At 36.3% G+C, this 14,780-nt stretch overlaps 1 protein-coding gene across 8 annotated transcripts in view; it reads right to left on the bottom strand.

The window, feature by feature from the left end:
* Positions 1 to 14,780, bottom strand: part of SCFD2 (sec1 family domain containing 2) — a 513,758-nt gene that overhangs the window by 357,788 nt on the left and 141,190 nt on the right. The window lies entirely within an intron of this gene.

Raw genomic sequence — 14,780 nt, 5'->3', positions numbered from 1 at the left:
TAAGCAGCAGAGTAGCAGGAGTATCAGGAGCAACTGCAATGGTCAAATCTATATTTTAAGTACCCACAATTGGCCAGGCACTGTGCTAGTGCAGTATATATATTATCACTAATGCCCAGAACCACTCAACAGCCACCTTACCCACATAAATGAGGAAAATAGGGTTCAGGAAGGCCAAACAACTCTTCTTCGAGATTTGAAAGTAAGATAATGTTGATCATTACAGAATCTCCTCAAAGAAAGGAATAATAATAATTTCTCATTTGACTGATAAGGAAACCAAGGAGCAAAAGATCTAAAGACTGAAAATTAAATCCTTTGACTCCCATTCACAAGCATCCTTGTCTGTTGAGGCTAAATTAGTCCATGTGTTTTTAATTTCACCAAGATCTTGCCTTGTAATAAAAACTGTAATATTAAATTAAAACCCCACTCAGTTCAAATTTATAAATTTAAATCTTGCTAATAACTATTTATCCTTGACAATACTACAACAGTTTGGAATGATGCCTCCCCATCTGTAACTTCCTCTCCAATAGTGATTTGTGACATGAATTCCTATCTAATGGATATTGTCCAGATTTTTGATACAATTTTTAAAATATGATTGCTTGCTTACTTTTTAACTGACTACCTACAAAAATTTCAAATTAAGGCTACTGTAGTAGAAAAGAAAAATCAGGTTAAAATTAAAATGTCATTGACAGGAGACAAATTGCAAATTGGAAGAAGGCAGAACAAGATTAATATTGCTGGAAGATGGAGATTAGAAAATGAGAAATAGGAAGATCCAGCAGCTCTACTACAGCTGGTGACATTTCCAGTCCTTGAACACCATCAAGCACCATGAGAGGCTACAAGAAGAGGCAACAGAGGAACCACAACAACAAAATACTACATTAGCAACACATAGGACTGATTCTGTTAACTGTGTTCCTTGGTTCCTAGTGTACCTGACATTACTTTGAATGAGTCAGATTTCAGTACCAGACAGGTTCCTGGCCACATTGTTTTTCCATTAGGCTTATTACTAAAACAGCTTTTCACAACATCGGCTAACACTTTGAAAATCTGTTCCTATATTACCATCTCATCTGGATTATGTCTTTCCTTTTCACCCGCCCACCCTCACCTTTGTTTTTCTAACACAAGAAAACAGTACAAATTTTAATCATGTTCTAAAACAGTGAGAGAAGCAGCAATGACTCAATGAGTTAAGAAGAGAATAAAAATCTTGGTTTTGAAACACGGAATCCTGGTGTGTCACCATCATAGTATTTAACCTGGAGAAAACCACTGTACATGTATGTGCTCTGACATTCTTCCTGAAGCTTGAAGCTTTGACAGAAGTAATTATTTTTACATGACTGCAAAAGCTTAACTGTCATTTTTATCCATGAGACAGTGGATATCTGTGCATGATAAATTTAGAAAACATTCAGTGATAAATATTTGCTAATAATATCCTGAACTTACTTTTTATTTGAAATTTTTATTGGTTTATCATGATAACTATTTTAATGACAGTTTTAGGGAAAAAAAGACAGGACTTCAACACCAATTAAATTCATTACAAGTGGAAGTACTACTCCAAATACCATTTTTTTTCACTATAATATTGATTCCAAATGACTTGCCCAGAATAAGTCAGTTCTAGTTCTGGTTACCATATTTAATAATGATTTCAGAGATATGTCAAAACATCAAAGGGATATCACTGCAAGTAATATGCCAGAAGAAAGAACTGGTACCACAAAGTTTAAAGCCCTAATTTGTATTGTGTCCTATCTGGTTATTGTTATCTTTGAAAAGTAATATAACTTCAGCTTTATGCATTTAATTTGGTACCCAGATATTTGCAGGCATAGGCAGTAGCAGATTCTACAGAAACGTATTTCTGTAGTCCCTCCAAGGAAGTTTTGTTTTCTTTCCCCCAAAAGAGCACGGACTGGTCACCAGATGTGGAACCCACATGGCACACAAACACGAGAGCCCTGGGACAGTAAGAATGGAGCTAATAAGCTCAACAGGCAGGAGCACCCATTCTGAGATGATGGACAAATGTTCAGTTCTATTGGCTTTCTGAAAAAAATATATAAATCACTTTATTTTTAAACTAAAAATATGGCTTGGCCTGTCATTTTCTCCAATTCTTCTCTTTTTTTAGTTTGAAAGGAAATTTACCCATATGTAATTTGTTACTTAGTCTGAATTCTGTCCTTTTTGCATATAATTCATGTTGAGGTTTAAAGAAAGAAAACTAAATCAGGAACAGATAGTAAGATTGCTTTAACTAGTGAAAAGTTAAATTTTCTTTGCTGTAACTCTGAAGGAACTGTTATAGTTCATCAGTCACTAGGACCTGTATATTCTGTTTCTTGGTTATCTCTGGAATGCAATTCTTCCCCTCCAGGTGTCAGCCCTTTTTCCACAAACACATGCCTTACAGTCACACCCTGCCGTGTGAGATCCTGCAACATGCTATGCACTATCAGAACTCTGTGTCTTTGCATATACAGTTCCCATTGTCTTGCATGTCTTTCCCGTCCTTCCCTAACTGGCAATTCCCTTTCATCCTTCAAAACACAGTCTCACGGAACATTTTCTCATGGAAATCTTGTTCGGCTTGCCTAGACGAAATTATGACTTTTTAATGCCTTTTAAAATGAGACACTGCAAAGAAGTCCACCAATGTGTTTCTTTTCTAACGTAAAAGAACTAAAGATAATACTGATGGCAGTTGACATTTATAGAGAGCTCTATTTATGCCAGACACAATGTTAACTACTTTATGCCAATCTCATGGAAGGTTATAAACTTTATAAAAAGCTCTTACAAATTACAAAAATAATACTTCTGCATTATAGATACTACAGAAACACAAAGAAAATAAGAATCTCACAATCCACTTGAAAGAGGATAAAGATGGTCATAAATTCTTTGCTTCTCCTCCCCTTGGGAAGTGCAGTCTAATTCTTTTCCCTTCATTCTGGGCTAGTCAATTAAGTTCCTTCATTCTGGCTAGTCAATTACTTTCTGGAACTTTCAAGGCTAGGTGATAAAAAGTCTTACATTTGGCTGGGCGCAGTGATTCACGCCTGTAATCCCAACACTTTGGGAGGCCAAGGCGGGTGGATCATGAGGGTAGGAGCTCAAGACCAGCCTAACCAACATGGTGAAACCCCATCTCTACTAAAAATACAAAAATTCGCCAGGCGTGGTGGCATGTGCCTGTAATCCCAGCTACTCAGGAGGCTAAGGTAGGAGAATCGCTTGAACCTGGGAGGCAGAGGTTGCAGTGAGCCGAGATCACCCCACTGCACTCCAGCCTGGGCAACAGAGCAAGACTCCATCTCAAAAAAAAAAAAAAAAAAAAAAAAAAAGTCTTACATTTTCTGCCAGTTCCCGCAGAACAATTTCTCTGGGTACCTTAACCTCCGTGTAAGAGGTCTGACTACCCTGAGACTGCCATGACGGAGAGGCCATGCGTAGGCACTGCAGCTGAGTCCGTTCTTCTACCTAGTCCCTACAAAGCCCAGATATGTGACTGAAGCCATCTTGGATCCTCCCTCTACAAGCTGAATAGCCCCAAATAACCTTAGTAGATGACATGTAGAGCCAAAGAATTGCTCAGCTCAGCTCTGCCTGAATTCCTGCCCCCACAAACTGTGAGCTCTAATAAAATGCTGGCTTTAAGCCACTAAGTTTTGGGGTAATTTGCTATGCAGCAATAGATAACTGAAAAACCTACTACTTAGAAAACTATGATAATAATTGTGATGTATTTTCCAGTATTTCTTCTACTTTATATATGTAATCTCCCTCTACTTTCTTCACCTTTTTTTTATTATTTAACAGAGTTAGTTTCATGGTATATACGTAGTTTTGTTTTTCATGTGAATAAACTCTCTTCTATTAACATTACATGAATAACATTTCCACACCTCATTAAAAATATTCTTCAATAACTTAATTTTTAACAACTATAACACGCATTCCATCAATCTCACTGTAAAACATCTAGGTTGTTTCTAATTTGTCATTATTATAAATAAAAACCATAACGAAAATATTACAACATAAATCATATCACCATATTTGATTATATTCTTAATTATCTTAATTAATCTGAAATGAAATTACCATAAAAAATATAAACCTTTTCAAGGTTTATTGCCAAGGTGCTTTGACAAAATTCACTCTTCCAATAGTAATGTTTCTGAATGAACATGTTACTGAGCTCTACCCAACACTAATTATTATTTGATAATCTTTGATAATTTTAAGTGGTAAATTACATTTCAGCATTGTTTGGGGTTTTTTATTACTAGGAAAAGTGAATATTTTTTTCATATGCTTATTAGCCATTATTATTTCTTCATCTTTAAAATGGCTGGCCACATTTTAAGAATCATTTTTCCTGTTGAATGATGTTTTCCTTATCCATATGAACAAATTCTTCACATGTAATATACATCAATCTTTGTCTTATGGCAAATACTTTTCCTATTTTGTTTGCTTTTATCACAGTGAGTTGTTAAAACACTATATAAAATTTTTAGAGCTAATAATAATGGCTAAAATTTGTTGTGTTTTCTATGTTATTGCCAAAGGGCGACTACCTGACATAAATTTTTGTATTCTAAAGACTTAATGAATTTGCTATTATGATTATCCCCTCTAGTTTACAAATGAGGAAACTGTGCCCTAATGAGGTAGATAATTTCTACCAAGATCACTCAGTAAGTATCAGCAGAATTTAGTTCTAGAACCCTCTAATCTTAAGGTCCTTTCTCTAAACCACTAAGCCATAGTATTATCAAATCTGGTGGCTTTCCCCCTTTGTGATTAATGTCATGGCTTTTAGGTTTTTCCCTATTCCAAAATAAATCCAATGTTTACCAATATTTTCTGGTAGTTTACTTTTTATTTGGGGTATTTTTAATTTTTTTTAATTTAACAGTACAGAAATTTGATCTTGCTGTATTGCCCAGGTTGGTCTCAACCTCCAAGCCTCAAGAGATCATCCTGCCTTGGCCTCCCGAAGTGCTGGGATTACAGCTATGAGCCACCGCACCCAGGCTGGTTTTGGTTTTCTAATTTACCTTTTAATATAGCAATAATCACTCTCCTCATCAATTGTTCTTGGCCACATATTAAATATTATTTCTTTTCCCACTGGTTTGTGATACGGCCTTTATCAAATAAAAAAGTCACTAAAATACTCTTGCATCTGTTCCTAAACTATCTTGCAGCAATACAACATTATTGGTAATTATTTTTATGGGGGGGAGGGGACTAATTGCTGAATTAAAATGTAAGAACCAAAACCCAAAAAGACTACTAGAAAATACTGATAAACATTACTGATGTATAATTGATATATATTGATATATAATATTGACAAGTATTATCATATGGGCTGACACAAGTCTTTTCCCCAACATTATTGTCTTTTAGGCTTTTTTGGCTGTTTTCAAGAATAACTTAATCAAATTATTTAAAAATTTTTTCACTGACATTCTGATGAGCAATGAAGTTCATAAAATAAATTGAAAGGAAATTTTTAATGAACATGTACTATCTGCCAGGTGGAAAAATAACAATAAACAAAACATGGGATCCCTGCCTTCAGAGAGCTAAGGAGACAGATAAGTTAGGCAATATTTAAATTAATTGAATTATTTAAATTAGGGTGATCAGTGCAGGAGGATGGGCAGCACCAAAAAAAGGCAGCTTACTTGGACTTGAAGGATGAGGTAACACATATAGGTAGAGAAATGACCCAGTAAAAGAGAAGATCACTGTGGCTGCCTCCTTAACCAGAAACCAACTAACCCCCAAAAACCTGTCTACCACTAACTAAATTATTTTTAACACTCTTGTACGGTTATCAGGGGATTACATTTTTTCTGTGGGTTATTTACCCCGATCTAAAAAAAGTATCCCTAATGAGGTACATTTCAGCAAACTCCTTGCTATTGAGGATGTCCTGGACCTTCTCATCCTTTCCTGTCATGCTGTCTCCCTGCGAAAGAAGATGGAGCATGTGGCTGACAGATGGAAAGATGGCCAGTATGTGTGACCTCTGTAAGAATCTCCTCTGGCCTCTTATCTGAGCATCACCTGACCTTCTTCAGTGATGAAAATCCTTCCTATCACCACTCTACAATTTTCTATAAAAGGACACCAATTATAATTTCAGCCATAGAAAGGTGACAAAATTAAGTATAATGTGAGAAAAGGACATTGTATATAAGAGATGTGAAAATAAATTTTAAAGAGAAAAAAATGGCCACTTCCTTGATTATTTTTCCTGTCACAGCAAACAGTGAAATTCTCCTGTGTAGCCAATGTTTACAAAGAAATCTAGATCTTAAATAAACCCATATAAGCCATCTATAGAAGGGTGTGCCATAGAGGGGATTCTTGTAAAGATGACACTAGTTCTTCCAAAAATGAGAATCTTGGTATAAACAGGGCTAAGATTTTGAAGTAAATGCAAACAACAATACAAAGTCTTTGCATGAATTTAAAAACTATATTTGCTGTTTGGATCAAGCCTCACTACAGCAGAATATCTTCACCTTTAGGGCTGAGCACTGGGAAGTCTAAACCCTTTATTCCAATATGAATCATCCATCAGTCATAATATATGGCTGGAAAATAGCAAATAAGATGAACTAGAAGTACTGGAGGGGAGTGCTCCAAAAGAAATTCCAGGGTATATTATTTATTCATAAAACAAAAATAAGGAATTATTTCTGCAGAAAATCAAAAATTATGAATCTGGCTTTATTTGTATTTTCTGATAAATGTATGTACAGATGATTTGCTTATAAACAGGCAGAGCTGCACTTCTCATACTAGAAGTGCAGTTTGACAATTACATTCTTTAATTTATATTTTCAAATAAGCTATTCAATGTAGTGTGGTAGAGTTATTGAAAGCACAGACTTTGGAGTCAGGCAGAGCCAGGATAGAATCCAGGCTCCACCACTTATTAACTATGTAACCTAGGCAAATACTTAACTTCTCTAAGCTTGTGTTCCTTCCTCTGTAAAACAGGAACAAGGATAGTTCCTAGAACTGTAAGGTTTGAATAAGACAATGCATGTGAAGCATTTAAGCCTAGTTCTTGTCACTGGGCAAGAGCTCAATGGTGGTAGATGGGGTGGTAGTGGGGATCAACTATCTCATAATTTCAGTATAAACATCTTGTAAAGACTTCAGAATGATTTTACAAAGAACAGGGTAAAAATGGGAGTGGTGTGGTGAAACAAAAGCGATAAGGGTTTCTGGCAAGATTCATACATTTTTGACAAGATTAGATCAAGTTATAGGCATGAGCAGCTATAGTCATCCTTCATCTACGACTCTTGGCAAAAACCCTTATGTACAAGTTGTCACTTAAACTTGCTGTCTTCTGTTGCTTCAACAATAACATTACCTCTTTTATGAGTTTGATGAAGATAAAACAGATACAAATGTTAAGATATTTTCTATATCTCAGATATTGAAATAAGATATGCATTGACAAAATTCAACAACCCTTCATGCTAAAAACTCTCAATAAATTAGGTATTGATGGGACGTATCTCAAAATAATAAGAGCTATCTATGACAAATTCACAGCCAATATCATACTGAATGGACAAAAACTGGAAGCATTCTCTTTGGAAACTGGCACAAGACAGGGATGCCCTCTCTCACCACTCCTATTCAACACAGTGTTGCAAGTTCTGGCCAGGGCAATCAGGCAGGAGAAGGAAATAAAGGGCATTCGATTAAGAAAAGAGGAAGCCAAATTGTCCCTGTTTGGAGATGACATGATTGTATATCTAGAAAACCCCATCATCTCAGCCCAAAATCTCCTTCAGCTGATAGGCAACTTCAGCAAAGTCTCAGGATACAAAATCAATGTGCAAAAATCACAAGCATTCTTATACACCAATAACAGACAAACAGATAGCCAAATCATGAGTGAAATCCCATTCACAATTGCTTCAAAGAGAATAAAATAACCTAGGAATCCAACTTACAAGGGATGTGAAGGACCTCTTCAAGGAGAACTACAAACCACTGCTCAATGAAATAAAAGAGGATACAAACAAATGGAAGAACATTCCACACTCATGGGTAGGAAGAATCAATATCGTGAAAATGGCCATACTGCCCAAGGTAATTTATAGATTCAATGCCATCCCCATCAAGCTACCAATGACTTTCTTCACAGAATTGGAAAAAACTACTTTAAAGTTCATATGGAACCAAAAAAGAGCCCGCATTGCCAAGTCAATCCTAAGCCAAAAGAACAAAGCTGGAGGCATCATGCTACTTGACTTCAAACTATACTACAAAGCTACAGTAACCAAAACAGCATGGTACTAGTACCAAAACAGAGATATAGACCAATGGAACAGAACAGAGGCCTCAGAAATAATGCCGCATATCTACAACCATCTGATCTTTGACAAACCTGACAAAAACAAGCAATGGGGAAAGGATTCCCTATTTAATAAATGGTGTTGGGAAAACTGGCTAGCCATATGTAGAGAGCTGAAACTGGATCCCTTCCTTACACCTTACACAAAAATTAATTCAAGATGGATTAAAGACTTACATGTTAGACCTAAAACCATAAAAACCCTAGAAGAAACCCTAGACAATACCATTCAGGACATAGGCATGGGCAAGGACTTCATGTCTAAAACACCAAAAGCAACGGCAACAAAAGCCAAAATTGACAAATGGGATCTCATTAAACTAAAGAGCTTCTGCACAGCAAAAGAAACTACCATCAGAGCGAACAGGCAACCTACAGAATGGGAGAACATTTTTGCAACCTACTCATCTGACAAAGGGCTAATATCCAGAATCTACAATGAACTCCAACAAATTTACAAGGAAAAAACAAACAACCCCATCAAAAAGTGGGCAAAGGATATGAACAGACACTTCTCAAAAGAAGACATTTATGCAGCCAAAAGACACATGAAAAAATGCTCATCACCACTGGTCATCAGAGAATGCAAATCAAAACCACAATGAGATACCATCTCACACCAGTTAGAATGGCGATCATTAAAAAGTCAGGAAACAACAGGTGCTGGGGAGGATGTGGAGAAACAGGAACACTTTTACACTGTTGGTGGGACTGTAAACTAGTTCAACCATTGTGGAAGTCAGTGTGGCGATTCCTCAGGGATCTAGAACTAGAAATACCATTTGACCCAGCCATCCCATTACTGGGCATATACCCAAAGGATTATAAATCACGCTGCTATAAAGACACATGCACACGTATGTTTATTGCAGCACTTTTCACAACAGCAAAGACTTGGAACCAACCCAAATGTCCAACAATGATAGACTGGATTAAGAAAATGTGGCACATATACACCATGGAATACTATGCAGCCATAAAAAAGGATGAGTTCATGTCCTTTGTAAGGACATGGATGAAGCTGGAAACCATCATTCTCAGCAAACTATAGCAAGGACAGAAAACCAAACAATGGGTGTTCTCACTCATAGGTGGGAATTGAACAATGAGAACGCATGGACACAGGAAGGGGAACATCACACACTGGGGACTGTTGTGGGGTGGGGGAGGGGGGAGGGATAGCATTAGGAGATATACCTAATGCTAAATGACAAGTTAATGGGTGCAGCACACTAACATGGCACATATATACATATGTAACAAACCTGCACGTTGTGCGCATGTACCCTAAAACTTAAAGTATAATAATAATAAAATTTAAAAAAAGATATGCAATATCTGAATCAGGTATTGAAATCAGATATTCAATACCTCAGATCTCTGAGGTATAATTTTGAAATAAAATTAGGTGAAAATGCCTCACTAACTATAAAGAACTACACATACATCAAACCAATATGTACACTGTATTGTATGCTTCTTATAGGTCAGGCATATTCCAAGTGAAGTGAAAGCACAAATAAATAAGTTATAAAATGTCAGTCTAACAGTATGGGTATAGTTGTGCCAGAGTGAGATGGATGCAAATAAGCCATGCTACAACCGATATGTATTATTATAGGTATATGCATAAGGGACTATGGCATATCAAGAAAGGAACTATTCATGTGTTAAGTAGGATATATATCCCTTATAAATTGAAAACTAGTTTTAAAAAAAAAACCCTTCTTAACACTGAACAAAGTGTTTCCGACCTAACATGCTCACAATCTGTGCTGACTATAATCCTTATTATTTAACTTGCTTGTCCCTACTCACTAGATAATGCAAGCTGCACAACAGCACAAATCTTGTTTTTCTTGTTCATGGATTCAGCCTGGCTGTCAAAGCATGGCGTCTGGTGTCTAATAGGTGGCTCGATCAATACTGATTGAATGAATGGATTTTATGTTCTGGTTACATAAGAAATCATCTCCATTTGGAGGTCATTTCATAAGTTCTCCTACAAAAGCAAAATGTCTTCGCTTCTGAACTTTAGTCTATATTTTCTCTTTTTTTACTGTATTATTTTATCATGCTAATCAGAAACACACTCAATTATTCCTATACCCAATCAATATGTGAATTATTCTTAAGGAGAATTTAAATCAGTTGGGTGCCATTAAAAACTATCCTGGTCAATAGAGAAGAGTGCGATGATGTATGCCTTGGTTGATAAATTCATCATATTTAAATAGGCAGCTTTCCTCTAAAATGTTATATTTATGAGATAACTGCTAATATACTTTTTTCTTTTCTTTTTCTCACTAAGGCTATAATCCCTTAAAAAATGTAGTACCAAGAAGAAAACAAATCCATCAGATAAAAGTTACTTAAAAAAATTAAACAAAAAATGTTATATATATATTAAAGTTTCATGTAATTATCTTCCTTCTAGTCTCAAAACACCTTGATGTACTCTACATGTACAGATTTTATGTCTTTGTACTTTATGATGTTTTTTCTATCAAAACCAAAGTTAAAGAACACAAAACAAAAAATAGTGGGTATCATATATTCAATAAGACAGAAGAGAAATTCTATATTTTTCAATAAAAATTAGTAACAAGAAATGCCAAATGCAAATTTTTCCAGTTTAATTCCCTACTTTTTTCTATTTAAAAATTATGAATCCAGAATGTTGCAAGGAAAACAAACTTTAAATACTTACTAATATATAAAACAAAACAGCAACCAAAACAAAACAGTTCACTTACAAAAAGAAAAAAGGCTACACCATCCCTATGTGGACAAACTACTCAAAGGAATCTTTTGTATTCTCTAGTAAAACTACAATAAAGATTTTTTTTAAATCACATGGGTGGATAACAATAGAAAGTTCCACGTGGAAGGGTGATAATCTATCAATTATTAACACATATTTTTCCCCTAGAATAAGCTTTTTGGCAATTTTATTTTGCTTATTTACAAAATCAGGAGATAAAATACCAAGACTAGTATTCTTGCATTTTATGTTAGGAAAGACGCCTGTTAAAAACATACAGTACAACCAGTATGTAATTGCCCAGCTGTGGATTTCTTTTTCTGCACAGGACATGAAATATCATAAATTACTCTAGAAGAAACAGTTCCAGAATGTTTGTAAAATTACACTGCAACACAACACTGCAAGTCATAAGCTAGTACTGCTCCCACTGGACAGCCTTGAGTAAAGAAAGAAAGAGCTGAGGAAAGCCACATATTCCTCCTAAAGTATGTCCGTCTTTAGGAGATTCGCATCATTCGACATTCATCACTTCAAGCATCAACACATTCTGGAGGAAAAAAACAGACAGACTTATCAGGTTCTGCTCAGCACTCTTCTGCTTCTTCCACCCATCCACTTCTGCTGTGAGTCCTTTAACTTAAAAGTAAAGAATGAGAAGAACAGAGGGAGACAGCAAGGCATAGACCTTCCAGAGATCATGGAGAAATCCATGCACTAGCCCAACACTCCTGTCTAGTCTCAGGCACCCACTAATGTTAAGCTAACCTCTAGCACTCTCGGAATCCTTAAGTCAGAAATACTCTAGGTATTCTGCCAGCCTAGGCATAGGCTTCTTTCAGAAAAGCACACCTTTAGGCACATTAGACCTAAACGCCCTGTGAATAGACATAAGCAAGACTTGGTTTCTCCAAGGCTAACGCTAAAAAGAAAAAAAAAATCAATTAGACAGTGTTACGTCCTTTTATTCTTAGGAACCCAGGTGTTTAACAAAGAAAAAAAAAATCCTAGCACCACTGGGGTGGTTGTCATGGTACAAACAGCTAGAGCGAGTGGCTCAGGATGGAAGATTCAGTTAGTGTAAGGAAGCACAAACCACTGTTACTCCCCTTTTGGTCATGCAAGAACAACCAGAATGGTTGTATCCTCCTTGTTTTTCACAAAATGAAGACCCACCCATATGCGCCTTCAGTCACTGGCATAAGGTGTGTATTTGAAACTTTTTTTAGTAAACCCATGAAATGGTAAGAACCAAAATTGTTAGCCTTAAACTTACTTTGCCTGATTACTAACTCTGGTTTCCAGCTGGAATAACATATGATATCATTGCTTCTAAGGCAAGGCCAGTTAAAAAGCACTGGTTTACATAGCCTATATATTTGACTCTCATTTTCTGATCAGCTGCTTGGCACAGATTCACCTAACTCCAAATCTGGCCATATGCCTACCCTGGGAAAAGGAACAAAAGTTCATGGTGTTATTTTCTTTTTTCTATTTGTCTCTCTTTCATTATTCAAAAATACAATACGTTAATGTGATAGGGGAGAAGAACTACATTAAAATAACTATTCTGCAAGAAGAAATGAAATTGAGATGATATATCCTTATGGAGAAATGTGTAGGTCTCATGAGGGTCCAATTAAAAGCTTACTGAGGAGTAAAACTCAAGACAAAAATCTAACATGAATGCCAAATTTATAGATATATCAAAGAAAAACAAATTAATGCGAAACACTGCATTTCAGTAATCCCAGTACTCATAAAAAAAGTTACCAATTAAATGCAGAATCTAGGACTTATTTTTCTCACAGAGGCAATACTAGAAAAGCAGGACTCAGATACTCATACCAGCCTATAAAATCCTACTTGGTCCTGTATCCCTGAAAATGGCACAAGTAGTAGTAGTCTACTGATAAATCCACATTACAAAAGAAATTGTATGCACATCCAAAAAAAAATATTTGTTTCAGTTTGACAACGTTACTGTCTAGCAGACAGCATGTGCTCAATACATTGTTATTACACAGACTGAATGAAACAGAATACTTTGGAAAAGGCTTTTCAGCTTTTCCCCTCCACTATTTGGAAGTGACACCTCTCTTGGCAAAGAACTTGAGGGAGGAGATTCCCCAGAGAGGAGAGAAGGTGATGGAGAGAAGATTTATATTTCTTGGAACTAGTAAAGTTTATTAATTCTCTCTATAAATAATACAGTATCCCCCAGGTATTCTGAATGATTTTAAAAAATGGGAACGGGAGGACAGAGGTTTTATCAATTAAATAAAAGTGTCTAATCATATGAATGTCTGAGGAGCCAACACGTTAGGCAGCTCAGATCTCTAATTCCTAATGTTCTTTATCTGGGACTTTTTTGATACATTTCTTGGGAAAATTTAAAAATTCTAAAAATTTAGGTTTGCACTAAAATAAGTGAAATCTTCATACACTACTTCCAAACACCCAGAATCTGGCGATGTTTAAGAGCACAAGCATCAAGATAATTCATTATTTTGATCACTTCCTTAGCAGGTCATAAAATGATCAGAATTACAAGGCTCACAGCACGAACTCCTGTGATGAATATTGCAGCAAAAGGTGACCATATTAATTGGAATGTAGTTCAGCTACTATCACAGAGACCCAAAATTACAGTGCCTTAAGCAAGATAGGAATGTATGTCTTAGTCACACAAAGTGAAAACAGGTGGTCCTGGGCTGGTATGGTGTTTCCACCATCATGAGAGAACCGACCATGGTCTTTCCATCTTTTGCTCAAACATCCCCAAGACACAGCTTCCTCTATGATCCAAGATGGCCACTCCTGCTCCTGTCATTCTGGCTGCATTTCAGCAAGCAGGAAGAAAGGGGATAAGGGAAGACATGTGCCTGCCCTTTAAATGCACAGCCTGAACCTGGCCCACATCACATCTACATAGGTCTCATTTGCCAGAAACTGGTCTCATCTAGTTGGAAGGGTAACTGGGAAGAACAGTCATTACTTGGGGTGGCCATGTGCTATGTAAAAATGTGAGAACAGGTGGTAAGAACATAAAGAAGCCTCTCTGTCCTAACAGCCACAACGAGATATCTCTCCGGACTCTGGTAAACCATGTAAACATTTATCAATTTATGGCAGGTACCAATCTGTGGCAAGTAAATTCCATGTTTATAACAAACTACTCCAATTCCCATGAGTGGGAAGTTATGCCTGCTACTGCAAATGTGAAAATGAAGATTCTACATTTGAGGACATACTCATGAATAAAGTACCCAAGGTCCCTACTCTCACTTATCTTATATTCTAGCAGAGAGAGATAAAGTAAACAAAATAATGTCAATAAACGAGAAGTAAATATAAAACAAAAGTGGCTCCAAGCTATTCAGGGAAGTCCTCCTTGAGGAGCCACAAATGAGTTTTGATCTGAGCCAGCTATGTGAAGAGAAAGTAGCAATTGTAAATGCTCTGAGATTCCCCATTTGTCAAGATCAAAGTTACCTCAGCTCTAGTTTTCTTTATGTAAGCCTGATATGTGTGGAAGAGGAAATGAAAGTATGAGCATGCATGTGTGTG

This window comes from Pongo pygmaeus, chromosome 3 (assembly GCF_028885625.2).
Source record: "Pongo pygmaeus isolate AG05252 chromosome 3, NHGRI_mPonPyg2-v2.0_pri, whole genome shotgun sequence".
Classification (NCBI taxonomy): domain Eukaryota; kingdom Metazoa; phylum Chordata; class Mammalia; order Primates; family Hominidae; genus Pongo; species Pongo pygmaeus.
The sequence above is the reverse complement of the archived record's forward strand: the minus strand, read 5'-3'. Positions and strand labels throughout refer to the sequence as shown.